The sequence below is a fragment of the Monodelphis domestica genome, chromosome 1 (genome assembly GCF_027887165.1).
Source record: "Monodelphis domestica isolate mMonDom1 chromosome 1, mMonDom1.pri, whole genome shotgun sequence".
In the NCBI taxonomy this organism is placed as follows: domain Eukaryota; kingdom Metazoa; phylum Chordata; class Mammalia; order Didelphimorphia; family Didelphidae; genus Monodelphis; species Monodelphis domestica.
Genome location: NC_077227.1, coordinates 113,019,419 through 113,030,640, shown reverse-complemented (window position 1 = coordinate 113,030,640; position 11,222 = coordinate 113,019,419). Strand labels below are relative to the sequence as shown.

The 11,222-nt window shown below is 43.6% G+C and overlaps 1 pseudogene; it reads right to left on the bottom strand.

Moving 5' to 3' along the window:
- Positions 1-4,280: 4,280 nt before the first annotated feature.
- LOC100028577 (retinitis pigmentosa 9 protein-like) lies at positions 4,281-4,974 on the bottom strand (annotated as a pseudogene).
- Positions 4,975-11,222: the final 6,248 nt, after the last annotated feature.

Below are 11,222 nucleotides of genomic sequence, written 5' to 3'. Positions count from 1 at the left end.
CTTAGAGAAAGTTTAAACCCCAAAAGACATAGATAAAGAATGGAAAAGCGTGTGTGAGCGAGCGAGTGGAAAAACAGCTTCCCCAGCGTCCGCAGGGGAGGGGAAGAAGGGGGGAGGGAGGGCGCTGGGGCGGGGGAGTGGGGAGGAGGAGGCGTCCCGCCGGCTGGCCCTCCCGGGTCGGCTGTGCAGCTCCACCCTCCCGGCCCAGCAAGCCTGAACCCCACCGGGCTTAACTCCAGCCTCGCGCTTCCAGAGCCGGCTTGTCAGCGCTCCATGGCTCAGACTTTCTGGCTTTGGGACAGGGAAGAGGAGCGGAGGGCAGGAGCCCGGCCCCCATGCCGAGCTCCGGGGACTCCGGGCAGAGGGCTCCGATGTCGGTAAGGCAGGAAGACCCCGCTGACGGGCTCGCGCTCCAGATGTGGGAGGGCGGAGAAGGCGGGGAGTAGAGCCTGAGCCATCTGGGTCTTCGGGAAGATTTGGGCCCCGGCAGTTGTATTCAGGTGCTTACAGATGCAAATAACCAGCAATAATTAAGCGCCTTCGATTTGCAAAGCACTGATCCAGAAGCTGAAGAAATAAAGATGGAACTAATATGGTCCCGACCTCAAGGAGCTTCCCTTCTACTGGGGAGATATAGCAGGTACACGACTAAGTAAATACAAAGTATATACCAAGGAATTTAATTTTTTTCTCTTTTGCTACTAAATCTTTATCGATTGCTCTTATTTAACATCGCCTAAATATTCTAACATCTCTCTTCCATTGCCGTCCTTCACAGATCCATCTCTTATGACATTAAAAAAAAAGTCCAACAAAACTAACCAACACATCAGGCAAGTCTGATATTATGTCAGCTTCACACCCATAGCTCCCCCTTCAGCAAAAAAGGGAGGGATTTCTATTCTCAGAAACCATCCTTGGGGGACAAATAGGAATACCAAGTAATTTCGAGAGTGAGAGAAGACCAACAACTAACTGCAGGGTTCTAGGAGACCCTTCTTCCCCATCCTCCATTATCCACCTAGCACTGGCTGCTCTGGGTAGGGAGGACCCCGGATTCCCGAGCTTTCTCTGGTTTAGGGGGAAAGATGATTCTTGTCCAAATCTGACTACCTTTTACTCTGCCTTCCTGGCTGGGCAGGTGAAGCTCCTCATTTCTCCTTTATTCTGACTTATAACGTCTTGCTCTGCCTTTTCACTAACCATGGCCCCTCTCCCTTGCCAATTCTTCTACTTTAAGTCCATCAAAATCCCAAAAGCCTTTCACAGTCTGACTCCAGTTTACCTCTGCAGTCATTTCATATCATACACTTTTTATGCTACTTTTTAGCTTTGTTGTTTAGTCATTTTTCAGTTGTGTCTGACTCTTCATGACTCCTTTTGGGGTTTTCTTGGCAATGATACAGGAGTGGTTTGTCATTTTACAAATGAAGTAACTGAGGCAAACAGGGTTAAGTGACTTGCCCAAGGCCACTATAGCTAGTAAGTGTTTGAGGCAAGATTTGAATTCAGGTCTTCCTGATTCTAGCCTAGGGCTCTATCGACTGCACCACTTAGTGCCCCACTTTCAGCTAAACTGATGTATTTGTTGTTCCTCTTCCTTCCCTTCCCTTTCCTTCCCTTTCCTTTCCTTTCCTTCCCTTCCCTTCCCTTCCCTTCCCTTCCCTTTCCTTTCCTTTCCTTTCCTTTCCTTTCCTTTCCTTTCCTTTCCTTTCCTTTCCTTTCCTTTCCTTTCCTTTCCTTTCCTTTCCTTTCCTTTCTTTCCTTCCTTTCTTTCTTCCTTCCTTCCTTCATTCTTTCCTTCTTTTCTGAATGAGTAACAACCCTAAGACAGAAGGGTGGCAAGGGATTATATGCAAATGAAGTAAAGTAACTTGTTCAGAGTCACACAGCTAGAAAGTATCTCAGACTAGATTTGAACTGGCAAATTGCTCATCTGTCCTTTCCTAAACCACTGATCTTGCTGACCAATAGCTATGCCTCTGCCAGGGTCTTTGGGGAGATCCAGCTTTAGGAAGGGATATGACCACATTCCTGTTACTTTAAGTTATCTGTCTGAGTGTACGTATTGGGGAGGGGAGCTGCGCTGGAATGTGGTGGAAGGTGTGGAGATTATCCTCTGGATGCTCCATGGGAAGAATCTGCAGCCTCTTTCGGAGCTAAGGGAAGCCAAATTTAGAGGCTATGTGGCTTAGCGGATACAGAGCCACGTCTGGAGATAAGAGGTCCTGGCCTCAGACACTTCCTAGCTGGATAAGTGTCTTGGATAAGTCACTTAGCCCCCAGTGCCTAGCCCTTACCCATCTTCTGCCTAAGGGTTTAAAAAAAAAAAAAGTACCCTTAGCCCCAGATAAATGGGATCAGGGAGGTAATTATTGCTGAAAAGGGGAAACAATAGAAATCTGTGAGGCAATCCCAAAGTAGAAATGACTTTGAGGTCATCTGTTCTTTGGGGTTTCCTGGGCCTCTGCTCCTTTCTTTTAGTTTTGATTATGTAGAGCTGTTGAGAGATGATAAAGACTGTGCCCCTACAGTCATCAGAATCCCTGCTCTCCCTCTTGCCAGGTGACTGAGAGAGCCATGCTCCTCATCTAAGAGACTTGCAATTCCATCTCCTGCTTTCCAGCTTCCAGGCTTTTCTCCCCTCAGTGTGAAATGTACCCAATGTTCCACTCCCACCTGCATCCCAAACACCTGTTAAAATCCTGGTCCTTCTTGAAGCCTCAGGTCAAATGCCAGCTCCATAATGCCTCCCTCTATGGTCCTCACCCCTCTCCTCTCTCTGCTAGCCTGAGTTGAGTATCATTTCTTTCTCCTTTGAACTAAAGCAGTATTTTGTGCTTGTCATGGACTCATGGCACTCCAAGTCTGTGATGGAATGATTCTGTATTGCTTACCCCCATGCCACTTGTGTATGACCTTCAATTGGGGAATGGCTGAACAAATTGTGGTATATGTTGGTGATGGAGTACTCTTGTGCTCAAAGGAATAATAAAGTGGAGGAATTCCATGGAGACTGGAACAACCTCCAGGAAGTGATGCAGAGTGAGAGGAGCAGAACCAGGAGAACACTGTACACTGTAAGAAAATCGAATGTAACGGACTTCTCTTCTAGTAGCAATGCAATGATCCAGAACTATTTGGAGGGACATATGAGAAAGAACACTATCCACATCCAGAGGAAGAACTGTGGGAGTAGAAACCCCAAAGAAAAACAATTGCTTGATCACATGGTTCGATGGGGACATGATTGGGGACATAGACTCTAAATGATCATCCTAGTGCAAATATCAATAATATGGAAATAGGTCTGGATCAAGGACACATGTAAAACCTAGCAGAATTGCCCATCAGCTACAGGAGGAGGTGGAGGGAGGGGAGGGAAAGAACACGAGTCTTGTAACCATGGAAAAATATTCTAAATCATCTAATTAAATAAAATTTTCTTTAAAAAGTCATTTAATAAAGTTTTTTGAGCGAAATTCTCTAAGTAAGAAGATGGAAGGGGAAGAGGAAAGCTGAGGGGAAGGAAAGATGCTGGAAGGATAAATAGGGCAGGAAGAGGCTAATCTCTCTTTAATGCCCTACACAGGGTCTCCAGAATCCTTCCAACCACAGAGCACCCTCCCCGCTAGAGATCCCATCCCCTTGGGTGGGGTTTGGGGAAGGGGGGGTCACTATTTTCTGTTTTGTGGTCACCAACAGGCCACACCCTGCCTTTCCCCTCCCACTTCCCCCTCCTTTCCTGTGACTCACTCTCACCCCTCTGGCAGCTAGAAATAAGATTTAGCTCAGCTTGGGGAGAGGAGAGGGAGCTCCTGTTTTGCAGCTTCAGTTAAACCCCATGTCTAGTCTTTTTTTTTTAAGTGAGAAATAATGGAGTTTTATTATTCATCACTCAATAGAATGCACTTGTAACTGCTGAAGATCTCAACTTCTCAAGTCATCCTACTACTCCATTAACCCTCTGGTCTTCTAGGGGAATCTCTCTTGGAAACATCTAGAATATTTTCGTATCTTGTGCTTGATTTTTTTTTTTTCAAAACTAATCACAAACTACAGTACACAGGAAGGAGGAGGATGAGAATCCAGCAGTGTGGCATATAAGAAACTCAATATCACGGTGTTGGCAGTGAGGGCAAAATGCCATGGGGGATGCTAACTATGCAAGTTTTTTGGTTCCTTTTTCTCTGTCAACTGAGGCCCTTTTGTGGCTACTTCTTTACCTCTGACATTCAGCTATGATTCTGGAGTGACAAGGTGGAATCAAAGGAAATGACTTTTTAGTCAGAGTCTGAACTCTCATTTGATTTAGATTTGTGCTTTTTTTTCTTTTTCTTTCTCTTTTTCTTCTCCTTTTTCCTTTTCTTATGTTTCTCTTTCTTCTTCTTTCTCTTATGCTTCTTACATTCTGAGGAGCTGGAACTAGTGCCATCTTCATCTGAGGTAGAATCTTCTAGTAGCTTCTTTACCGGCTGTATCCTCACATCCTTTTCATGCCGCTTATTCTCTCTTATGATGTCATACATGGGATCTTCGTGTGCTACTCTGAATTGTTCTAATTTCTGATTGCCTTTGATAAAGAATGGGCATTCTTTGTCACCTGTTCTGTGTCCATACCGTTTACAGCGCCGGCATTGCATAACCTTGACTTCTTTCCCCAGGGGCATCCAGAGTCCTTTAGTTGGAGCATGAGCCAGAAATTCTCTGGCATGTTCATCGCCTGGTACATCTGGGATACAGTCTTCTGGCTTAGTCTCATCTTCCTTAATAAGTCCAGGAGGAGGTTTTTCATAAAAGGACTCGAGGTGCTTGCGCGTCCTGCCGACGCCGCTTCTGCTCCTGGCGCCGCTGCTGCTCTAGCTCGGCGGCCTCCCGGGCCGGTGTGGGGCCGCCCCGGCGCTCCGGGCCTGCAGCAGCATTGGGGTCCGCGCGGCCTGGCCCGGGGGGCGGAGGCATGGCTGGGCCCAGGCCCGCGGCTCCCCACCGCCGCCGCGGCCGCTCCCCATGTCTAGTCTTGAGGCTGCCATATTACCCAGTTCCCGGGTCCAGCGGTCCCACCATGCAGTCTCCCTGGCAGCTTGGAGCTTCTCCTCAACCCGCCCTCAAATACCAAAGTGAGGATGGGAGGGTTTCTAAGAGCCGAAGCCCTGGACACGGGGAGCCTCTAACTTCCCAGAATGTTAGGACTGGAGGAGACCCAAGAGGTCATGCACTCCAACTCGTACCGGAAATAGAATCCACTGGGCTTCATCCTGCTTAAGGGATCATTCAGCTTTGCTTGATGTCCAGGCCGTAGGGGGAACCCATTGCCTCCCTAGGCAGTTCATTCCGCTTCGGATTTTGGTAATCAGAAAAAGAGTCATGACTAATATGGAAAAATATTTTACATGCTTGCACACACAAAATCTATAACAGATTGCTAACTCTCTCAGGGAGTGAGGAGAGGGACAGGGCAAAGGAGGGAGGGCAGAGGGAGGGAGAGAATTTGGGACTCAAATTTTTTAAAAAATGAATGTTAAAAGTTGTTTTATAGGTAACTGGGGAAAAATGAAATATTATTTTATAAATAGTAAATAAATGTTTTAATTTTTTGTTTAAAATTTTAAATTTACAAATAGTACATATTTAAAATTTTTATTTTAAATAAATTTAAATTTTATATAAAGCAAATAAATATTTTAAAATTTATTTTAAATGTATAAATAAATTTAAATTTTTTATTTTAAATGTATAAATAAATTTAAATTTTTTATTTTATATTTAAATATAAAATAAATATTTTAAATTTAAATTTATAAATAGTAAATAAATATTTTAAAAGCTTACTTTAAATTTAAATTTAATTTATAAACAGTAAATAAATATTTTTTAAAACCATAAGAAGCATCAGCTAGGCAGCTGTGTGGATTGAAAGTCAGGCCTGGAGACAGAAGGTCCTGGGTTCATATGTGACCTCAGATACTTCTTAGCTGTATGTTCCTGGGCATGTCACTTAACTTTCATTGCCTAATCCTTACCACTCTTGTCTTGGAACTGATATACAATATTGATTCTCAGACTGAAGGTAAAGGTTTAAAAAAAATATAAGAAAAGTTTTCCTCATATCAAACCTAAATCTGCTATTTTGCTGATTCCAATTCTTGCTTCTAATTCTGCCCTGAGAGCCAAGCTGAACAAATCTAATGCCTCTTTTGTTGAATGAATGAGGGAATTTAAAAGCATTCATTAACTGCTTCCTGTGTGCAAAACTCTCTGCCAGAAGTTAGAAAAAATGTGGAGGAGCTCCCATTCTAGGATGGAACAATAGAAAGAAGGGTTTCAGCTGGAAAAGCCTGGTGGGGCTTCTGGGTGCAGTGACAAGACAGATGATAATGACTCTTTAGTCCCTTTTCTGTTCATAAAAACATCAGTTTCTGGGGATGAAGCATTACGTGGTGCCAAGGACTTTGACCTGAACCACTCTGCTCCTCCATCACTCCTCAGGCCTTTAGTAGCTGAAGCTTGCGGAGGAGGCAGGGACTGTGACATTATGTAGTTAGTTGCAAGATCATATGTGTTTCTTCTGGGTGATGGATGGCTTCAGGGACTTGGCTGGGAGTGACACTAATGATATAGGAATGGGGAGAGGGAAGGGCTTTGCTCTTCTGGGAGCGCTTGGCAATCAAGCTGCAGAGTCAAAAGAAGAATTGGATAAATTGCTTTTCCATTTCCCCTCCAGTCTACTCTATGATGACCATCTCAATCAATTCTTCAGTCATTACTGGCATAAACTTGAAGCTCTTCACTATCTTGGTAGTCTTTGTCTGGACTCTTTCCAGTTTATCAGTATCTTTCCCCAAAAGGGTAGCCAGAACTGAACACAGTATTATGAATGTGGTTTGAACCACAGCAGAATCCCTTACCACTGACTCCTTTTATATCTCTAAATGTCGTTGGAGATTGCATTCACTTTCTTGACTTAACACAATGTTGATCCATTTCAAGCTTGCAGGTCACTTAGATCTCCAAATCCTTTTCAGATAAACCATAGTGCAGGTGTACCTTGGATTTGTGAAGTTTGTGTTTTAGCCCCAACTAATTTGCATTTAGCACTATTAAATTTCAGCTTATTTGATACAGCTCAAGATTCTAGTCTAAGATACTTTTTAATCATCCAGTTGAATCCAGCAAGCTCTTATTAAGTGCCTGCTCTGTGCAAGGAACTACCTTAGGTCATGGGGATACAACCACAAAACAAAAAGCAGCCTTTTCCTCCCTAGGAACTTGTATTCTCTGTGGGGAAACAACATATAAAGAAATAAACATAGGCATAGAAGTTGAGGAGGGAAGATGTAATAACAGCCAGGGAGGATGAACAGGAAATATTTCAGGTAGGAGGTGACACCTGAGCTGAGCCTTACACTAAGAAGTCTAAGTGTCAGATAGAGAAGGAGAGTGTCTTCTAGATATGGGGGAACAGTCAGGTGGGCACAGAGTAAAGGCACTTGGAATTCAGAGAACAAAACTCGTAGGGGACTTTTGTTGAAACAATGAGTATATGAAAGGGGAATACATGAAGGCAGCTACATAGCTCAGTGGATAGAGAGTCAGGCCTGGAAACAGGAAATCCTGGATTTAAATGTGGCCTCAGTCACTTCCTAGCTATGTAACCCTGGGCAAGTCACTTAACCTCAATTGCCTAGCTTTTATGGCTTTTCTGCCTTGGAACCAATACCCAGTATCTAAGACAGAAGGTAAGGGAAGAGAAAAAAAGAAAGAAAGAAAGAAAGAAAGAAAGAAAGAAAGAAAGAAAGAAAGAAAGAAAGAAAGAAAGAAAGAAAGAAAGAAAGAAAGAAAGAAAGAAAGAAAGAAAGAGAGAGAGAGAAAGAGAGAAAGAGAGAAAGAGAAAAGAAGGAAAAGAAGGAAGAAAAAAGGAAGGAAGGAGAGTAGAAAGGAAGGAAGGGGGAAGTAAAGAAAAGAAAAAAGGGAGAAAAGAAAAAAAAAAGAAAGGGGAATACATGAACTGAACCTAGAAAGGTAGACTGGAATCAGATTATAAAGGACTTTAAGTAGCCAACCGAGGAGTTTGTATTTTATCCTCAAGGCAGGGGAATGACTTAACCAGACTTATGCTTCAGGAATACTATTTTGGTAGCTATGCAGAGCATAGATTGAAGAGTGGAAAGTCCAGAATCCAGGAGGACAATTAAGATGTTATTCTATTAATCCAAATGAGAGGTAATGATGTTAAGACCTAGCATTTATATAGCACATCAGGTTTTCAAAATACTTAATGTCTGTTACCTCATTTGGATCTTTCAACATCTCTGAGAGGTAAGTACTGTTATAATCCCCATTTTACAGATGAGGAAGCAGAGGCTGGGAGGTTCTGCTATTAAGGATTTGAACTCAGGACTTCTTGATTCCAAATGCCATCACACTATCCATGTACTACCTAGCTGCCTTCTAGGTAAGGACATGAATTAGGGGTGCTGACCAAAAGAGTAGAGAGAAGGGGACAGATGTGCAACCTGTTTTAAAGGTGGAATTGACAAGATTGTTGAATGCTAAATTCATCTTCCAGTATATTTACTAGTCCTCCTAGCTTTGCATCACCTGTAAATTTGATGAGTAAACTGACCGCTATTTGTATCTCCAAAAGGGATTTCAGGGAATTGGTTTCCTCCTACCTCTGAGCTCTCCCTTCTCTCCATTTAGAGCTGGAACTAGGGTAGGGGACTGAGATTTTTGCTCAAGGTGATGACATCTGGGACATACTTCATCCCTCATCATTTTCTTCCTTCTGGCCCTCAGTGTATGACCACCCCCTGCTCCTTTGCCAGTTATGAGCCACCACCCTGCCATCCTCAGAGTCCTGTCACTGTGGTGGTGCCTTTCCCCATCAGGGGCTGACCTTCCCCTACCCTACACCTTTATTCTTACAGTCAGGCAAATTCAGTTGAAGTGGGGATAATGACACAGGACAACCCATTTTTGTGACTTAAATCTATTTATCATACTTGACTGAGATAAGTCAAGAAGAAGTCAGGAAGACCTGGGTTCAAATCTGCTTGCCACAGTTTCCTCATCTGTAAAATGAGGGCATTTTACTCAATGTCCTTTAAAGTTCCTTTCAACTCCAACTCAGTAATTCAATGAACCTACTTCCTAGGCTTCCTTTTAGGGGGACATCTTATATTTAATCTTGTTTACCAGTTCTAATTAAGGGATTAAATAGTGGGCTGTTTGCATTCATAGCTTGGCCCATTCCACTAGAGAGTGGACCTGGTGGTGTTTGGTTTTTAAATTCCAACCCTTCCTGCCACCTGAATTTTCCCTGGATTTTTGTTATGGCTGCTTTTCGGAGAAGGAGGTTCTGAAGACCTTGGAAATTACAGGTGGAACTAAAAGGTTGTATATAAATTCAGAGTCCTGTACATAATAGGCTTTAATAAATGTTTATTTAATTAGGTGATTAATTAACCTACCCTGGTTGCTTAATGAATAAATGTGTATCCTCTCTCAGGAATATTCAATTCTTAAATTAGGAATGTGGAGAAGGTGATTCTCACTCACAAAGGCATTACACTTCTGATATTTTATAGGGGAAATATTTTGTGGAGTGCAGAGAGAAAGACCCTCCCTACCTCCCCTTATACCCCCATGTGACTGTATAACCATTCAAGGAGGACTTGTGCCTCTGGTGTGAAGGCTTGCCAAGCTCTTTTCAGGGATTCTCATTCACCTTTGGGCTCCACTTGGCCCTCCATTCTCACCTGAGAAGCCAGAGCATGTGCAGCAGTCACACACTGGTAAAATGTCTCAGCAGAGGGGCTATACCAGGTTGAGGGTAACCAATGGACCACAAACCCATTGGGGAGTTAGGGGGAGTGTCTCCCCCAAACATGTGAAGACTTCCCCCAGTGGGATGGGCAGATGAGAACAATTTGTTCCAATGGCCTCAAAGGTGGCTGAAGCAGGCACCACTTAGAGCTTGATAAGACATGAAAGATGCCAAGAGCATCTGCTGCATCCTGGACCATCACAGGTGACTTTGGTCTTGCTGCTGGACTTTAATAACTCTGGAAGAATGAGCGAGGCTGACAACTTTGTGCAATTCTGCCTCACTTAAATCTAATACATGCACAAGTCAAGATATCACCCCATGATGACATCCGTCCTTTTCAAAAAAGACAGACAAAAAGAAACAATGAAAATGACAGAACTCTGAGTAGTTTCCTCTGGGGAGGATAGGAGAGATTGTATTGAAGACCCCTTACCCTAACTCCCAAATCCTAGAAATTCAGTTTCACAATACATTCAGGACTCTTTAAAGGCCATTCCTGGTGCCGTCCACTGCTGAGGAGATGGGGATAAAAGGAAGTAATATTTCTCTTACCCCAGCTAGTCTTATCCCTGAAGGACCCAGAGAAGACCAGGAAAGAGTGCAAATGGCTTTGGGCAATCCATCTCCACTGCTGAAGCCCAAAAGGAGGGTTTGAAGCCCACAGTCAGGGCATGGTTCATAGTCACATTCAAGGACTATTAGTGAGTCAAGGGGTCTTATCTCAAAATCTCTGAGCTAGAACAATTCCAGAGGGCTTAGCCCCTTTGGAGGAAATAGTTTCATTACTCTAAACTTCACGGGGAACCCTTCTGAATCCTCATCTCAAAAGTAAGCAGCAGAGTGAGTTGAGAAATATACAGCAAGTTCCCTGAACTTGGACGGAGGAGAAAAGTGCTTTTCTCAAACACAAAGTCACAATATTATCATTTGGGACATCCTCACCCATCCTGTGCAGGTCACCTGGCCTGGAGCCGAATTTTCTGTCTCCTACTTGGCTAACTCACAATGTAGGGGATGTGCAAGTAAAGTCTAGAATAAAAGCCCCTCATCTCCTCTCCTCTCTCTCTCCACCCCAAAGCACAAATCCCAGTTCCTGTGACTTTTCAGTTCCTGAGACTTTTCAGTTCCAGGCAAAGATTATCCTCAAGGGTGGTCCTTGGAGTATTAGACCTGGAGACCCAAAGGGGCTGAGAGGAGACAAAGCCTGAAGCCACCTGTTAGAGAAGATTGGAGAAAGGCTGGGGACCTTGAGAAGTCTCACCCTGTCCTCTTCCTCCCACTCTGATCTCTCCTGATTAATACTGCTTAGTTATCAGCTAATCTCATCTCCCCATGAGGAGTGAGTGAATTTTTTTCTTAAGGGCCCAAGAAATCATGAAGCTAAAGGCTCTTT